Source organism: Leuresthes tenuis, unplaced genomic scaffold (assembly GCF_036924035.1).
Source record: "Leuresthes tenuis unplaced genomic scaffold, fLeuTen1.0.hap1 SCAF_6, whole genome shotgun sequence".
NCBI classification, from domain to species: Eukaryota; Metazoa; Chordata; class Actinopteri; order Atheriniformes; family Atherinopsidae; genus Leuresthes; species Leuresthes tenuis.
The window spans coordinates 8549528-8555554 of NW_027325360.1; positions in this window are offsets into that span (position 1 = coordinate 8549528).

A 6027-nucleotide genomic window follows, 5' to 3' on the forward strand; every position below is an offset into this window, starting at 1 on the left:
ATCCTAATCGCATAGCTGGAGATGATTCTATGAGATGCTGAGGATCAGTTTCATGGTACTGATTGACGTCTTGACATTTTCAATTGAAATCCACAGAAAGTGATGGATTTTTCAAGGTTCACTGGATCTATGGATTGCTTTTTCCTATTTCAAAACACTTTAAGCAAAGCCTTTGGCCCCCACTTGTCACTTAAATCCAAACTAAATAACCTCTGATATCTCTTCTGTTCACTGGTATTGTTCAGGCTGCTATTCTTTGACAGTCTGAAGCAGGCTGCTAGATAATAGTTGCAGTAACGCACTGAAAACTTCAGGTTTGTATGTTAAGCCACCGTAATGGTCTGAGTTAACTAGAAAATCACTTTTATGAACTAAAAGACTGCAAAATAAGACCTTTGTGAATTTGAAACTGGAAATTATGCAGTACAAAGTACAGACTGGATTATTTCAGTAGCAGTCTGCAATGGCCTATGATGCAAGGAAGCTAAGATCCTGAGAGATTTTGTAAGTCAACAAACTGCATATACAGTTTATGTTAACTGTTGAAAGTCTTGATCCAGAGTTTTGCTTTGTTCTGATGGTGGTCTTTACAGGTTTATTGGTTATACGCAGTAAAGAACATCAAGTTTCAATCAAAAGTCCATTCAAGATTTGGGTTAATTTACGATAAATTAATTGTTCATTCGACCGTGTTTCTCATTTATTTATTATTATTTCTTATTTATTTATTTATTTATTGAATTATGATAATAATGTACATTATACACTCAAATAATAGTCTTACCCCACAAAACGTCTTGGCATATCCTTGCGGCAAGGAAACTCACTGTACTACATACTATCAAGGATATTTTCTTTATATTTTGGTTTAATTATTTTCGTAAATGTGTCTTAAATTGATTAATTGTTCTCTGGCTGATTCTTGGACGTCACTGATAAATTCAGATGTTCAAAAAGTTTGTTCAGCTGATGATCAGAAAGTTATCCAAAATGGCTCAGACATGCGTCCAATGATCTTTCCCTTGGCAGGCATATACAGATACAATGTAACACAGTGTTTAACCGCATAAGAACAACAAGGAAGTTCAGGAATAATGCAGGCTATGTGGTAAAAGGGTATGAAGTCAAAACAAAGGAAAAGGAGGATGAGGCCAGGAACATGGCAACACATTCCCCACAAAATGAGGCTGAAGCAGTTGGACTGTGGAGCAGAAGGATCTGTGAGAAACCCTATCCACATTAAAACACGATCTGTCTGTGCAAACAATGTGAACCCAGATCAGTGACTTACCCGAAAGAGTTTGTGCATGTAAACCTTATTCACAATTGCACTACCTGTGTTGCAAATGTTGAGTACCAAAGCACCAACAAACAACAGTCAACAAGAAATCAAAATAGAAACAAAACATTTATATAAACGTAACATTTTCAGATATTGATAAATGATATTTGTCCCATTACCATTTGGTTCATCACCCTTACCTTATTTGTGTTGTAATGTACTTTTACATTTTTGAAAAATGTGTCAATCTTTTAAGTGTCAATTCTTTTGAACTTATTTACGATAAAAACTAATAATTTGTGGGAGACAGCGACTATAATATCCCCCTGGAACGAAATATTGGTATGATAGTTGATATTGTATCATTCTGGCACCTAAAATGGCAAAAATAATAAGACCTAAGCATTTCTGAAAAGGGCTGAGAAATGTGCACTGCATGTGCACTGAAATAGCAACATAAGACATCTTTTGGATATATAGAGAAGGGAAAAAATGCCGTTGCAAAACACTGTAACACTGAACGAACCTGTCATGGTGTAGACCATGCATTTCCATGCAATTATGTAGACTATCAGATACTATCAAAGATAAAGATTACTCTGTGTGTCCTTATACATATTTTTTCTGTTTTATTATTCCAAGTCACCAAATGGCAGCACAAACCTTTTTGCATAGTGAGTTACCAATTTCTAAATGATGATTTCCAGAGGAAAAGGAAACAGGAAAATATTTCATTTCATTTGTCTCAACTTGTATCAGATGCGGAATGCCCGAGGGTGAACATCAAAAGAAAACAACTGGTATGATAGTAATCTTTTCCTTGCTGTGTTGGAACCTGAGAGACACAATAAAGAAACATTGTCAGTCAACACTAATGGTGACCTGATGATGAATAGAGCTCAAAAATGAAGTTCCACAATAGCTCAGGAATCACAATGGGAAAAGAATGCATCATCTGAATGGTGAAGGAGAGCTGAAGTCAGGAGCCTTGTTTTGTTCAGAAGAGAAGCCAGATTTATCCCAGTTCCCAGTGGGATCAGTGACTCAGGGTAACTTTATTACTCAACTACAGCGCAGAAAGAGCACTATTGGATCACTCTGCAAGGGGCTTTATGACTAGTGTCTTTGGTGAACCCAGGAGTTGTCTCCGTTCATGCCAAAGCTTAAAGGATTTAATATAAAAAATGTCTTGATGCTGTTTCTAAAAAAAAAACAAGGCACGGTTTGACAGGATTTTCTGCACAATTTCTAAGCCAAAAGTTGCCATGAGCCCCATGAGAAGCAAAGAAAGTATGTGAAAACATGTTTTCCAAAAATACTAAAGATAACAACTTCAAGCTGTGTGAACCCTGACAGGAAGTTACTTAAAATCGGGAAATGCACAAAAAAATGGGTAATTGAGCATGATTTGCTCTCTACCCTACCTAAAGAAGCACAAGCGTTAAGCCGATAAGGTGCACTACCAGTTGTAATCAAAGATATGTAGAGACAGAAATTAACTGGAGAGTATGGAATAGTTTATTCTGGGGATCTCGCATTTATGCTCACAGGATTAAAAAAAAAGAAGAAAATTCAAGGATGAAAGCGCCACTAAATTGTTTGCCAGTCAAACATATGATTGACATTTGTGTGTAGGTAGTAAACGAGTATGCAAATCTTTGCAATGCAAATGCTCAGAGTGCTGCTCAATGCAAGAAATCAGATCTGCACTTTCATGTTTCACTCGGATCTTACTTTCATCCATACTCTGCCGGGCACTTCAGCACAACGGATCAATTATCTCATCCCAATAAGTTTCAAAAAACATTTGCACAATTCAACTCATTAGATCGACGGGGGACATCTGTGGTGTTTACCAATCATCATAAATTTGGACTGCTCCTGCTGCATACACATATCCGCTTTGTGATATATGCAGCAAAGTCTCTGAGAGCGCAGCACTGGGGGGCACATTAGCAGTTGCATCAGCCTGCAGTATTTTCCCACGGTGAGCAAGTGATCAAAAGAGCTGGTGTTCTCAGCAGAAGCAGTAAAAAAGTTGAGACTTTTCTTATCCGTTACTGATGAGACCGTTTAGCCTCAATTGATGAAAACAAGGATCAGGGCTTTGGACTGAATTTTCTTTCATTTCTCAAAGCGGAGTTGAAAGTGTTTGATTACTTTTAAAAAAAATTATCTAATAATCAACAGCAGAAGCAATTGTAAGCAGAAGTCCAGAGGACCAAAGCTAGTGATGAGAGTTTAAGATGATGAACCGGATTTATTCTGAGTCACGAATGAACATGCTGCTTTGTAAAATATATTAATTTTTCTTACTTTATGTATGATTGCTCCACCTATCTAAAAGCAGTTAAAGTGCGATAATGCTGGTGATGTCAATACAGTTTCATAACTGTTTATACCAGCTGAGGCCTGCTGGACTCACTGCAGTCTTCTTCCTAAACAGTAATGTAGGTGTCGCTACTGAGAAAATTATGCCACTGTAGTGTAGGAATGTAACTTGATGAAGTCATACAGTATATCATGGTTATACAAATATAATTCTGTTATAGTTTAGGTCATGGCAGTTTATAAAAATAAGGAGGGGCACAATTGGCAAGCGACTGGGAATTCAGTTTTAATGTACGCCTCCATTTGCAAGCAAGTATATAAAATTTGCATAACACCTCTGCCTCCCATAAATGTATATTGCCTATAAAACATTGTCTTGTGTCCTTTCAGTGATAAAAATGCTAAAAGATGGGACACATCCAAAGACTTCTGAGGCTTTAGGCACAAAATACATCATTCGTTTGGCATTGTGCTGGCAAGGGACAACATTTGATCCAGGCATGATACAGAGAGAGACTAATTTCCCAATAAATGAAGAAGAGTAAAGTAAAACAACAATGAACACAAACAATATTGTGGATAATATATAGAATAAAAACTGCTTGTCTCCAGTCAGTCTCCAATATGAAATTACTGATCACACGTCAGTCACACTCAAGCTGGCACTCCCGCCCAGCTTGTGTATCCTCCAGCACAATCAAAACCCAAGAGTTACAGAGTAATCAGCAGACTTCCAGGAAATCGAACAATGATCAATTTCATGCCAAAAATTGATCACTGAAGTTGACCTCAAGGTCAAGACCAGTCTGACTATGTGAGGCAGGATGGTGGAACCTCTTTGATGCCATCACTGCTAAATTTAATAGGAGCAGATGGAGCACTCAGCACTTTTTCTGGCCAGGTGCAGCTGCCAGAGGTTTTACCTTAATGCTCTGATCAACTTACTATCATAAATACAGGAGGAGGTTCATTGCTGTGTTCATTCCGTTGTATTGTGACACATCCTTAATGAATGTCGGTAATCTAATTGGAGCACAAAATATTTCCAGACACATTTGTAAGACACATTATAGATATGTTAAATGTGTTAAGAGGTTTGAGAAAACTTCAGCTTTGCAAATGAGTCAATTCCAAGATCATTCCAAGACCTTATATAGTGAGGGGTTGTAGTTTTATCCATCCTTCACTGCTACAATAGTGACAATTAAATTGTGAGCGCTGTTTGCTGAAGTGTGTATTTCTTTGTCACAGTAGTGTGCCAGATTTTGCTCTTTAGCAGCTGTGGTGAAATATTTTGACTGATGTTTTGCTGTCTTTGGACTAGTTTTAAGGTTGCACAGTTTCATTCAGCTTGAAAACTAGTGTTTCTGGAAACTCTTTTGTTCAGTGAGCAAGAAGACCTTGGGGAACTTACCAAAGAAACTACCCAAGAAAGAGAATGAGAAGGCCTCACAAACAAATCTTGAGTGGGAACTCATCCAACTTCAAATAAAGCACAGTATTAAAGTGTAAGGTGCATCAAATATGTGCAAATCACAGAGAGTGTGGTAGAACAATTAATTAATGAATGATCTGTTATACATTATGAATAAACTACAAAGCACCCCAATAAAGCATCATCATATAGAATTAGAATGATAAATTGTGGGATAGTCTAAAGATTCTTTGTAAACCCTTTGCAAAATTGCTTGGTTGGTTAAATGTTGGTTAAGAAAACCATAAAAGGTAACTTTTGATGTTACAATATTGCCCACTGAGAGAAGGAAAGTGGAAAGTTGCCAGTGTGTGCAACTGCATCTTTAAGGTTAGGTAACACAGTTCTTTGGTTAGGCTTGTACACTGAAAACGTGGTTACTCTGACAAATCAAAACCTGGTTGAAGTAAGAAAAATATCATGGTTTAGGATAAAATACATTTTTCATTACACTAAGTTCCATTGAAACGGTTGTGGCTCAGGAAACAAAGCAGTCACCTACCAGCTGGAGGGTCTGGGGCTTGACTTTTGCAGTCCATTTGTCAAAAGTTACCCACATTGCCCTCAATGCTTTCATTGTTGTGTGAGTGAGTATGACTGAAATAGCACTACATACGTGTAATAACTGCATAGATTAAGAAGCGCTGTGGGATTGTACACGTGAATGGTTGAGTATGACTTGTGATGTACAGAACTTACAGTGGTCAACAAGCCGTGTTGGTTGTCTTGGAGGCACATAAAGATAAGTATTCATTATATGACCCCGTAGGCATGTAACCACATATATAACCGCTGCCACTACATCTCACTGGTTAATCTTAAGTTAAAGGTCAATGGTTGTTTGCAGTCTAGTTTGTGATGCCCCTGAAGGCACAATGCCAATGAAGCCACAATGCCAATGAAGCCACAATGCCAATGGTCAACTTAACGCATCATAATG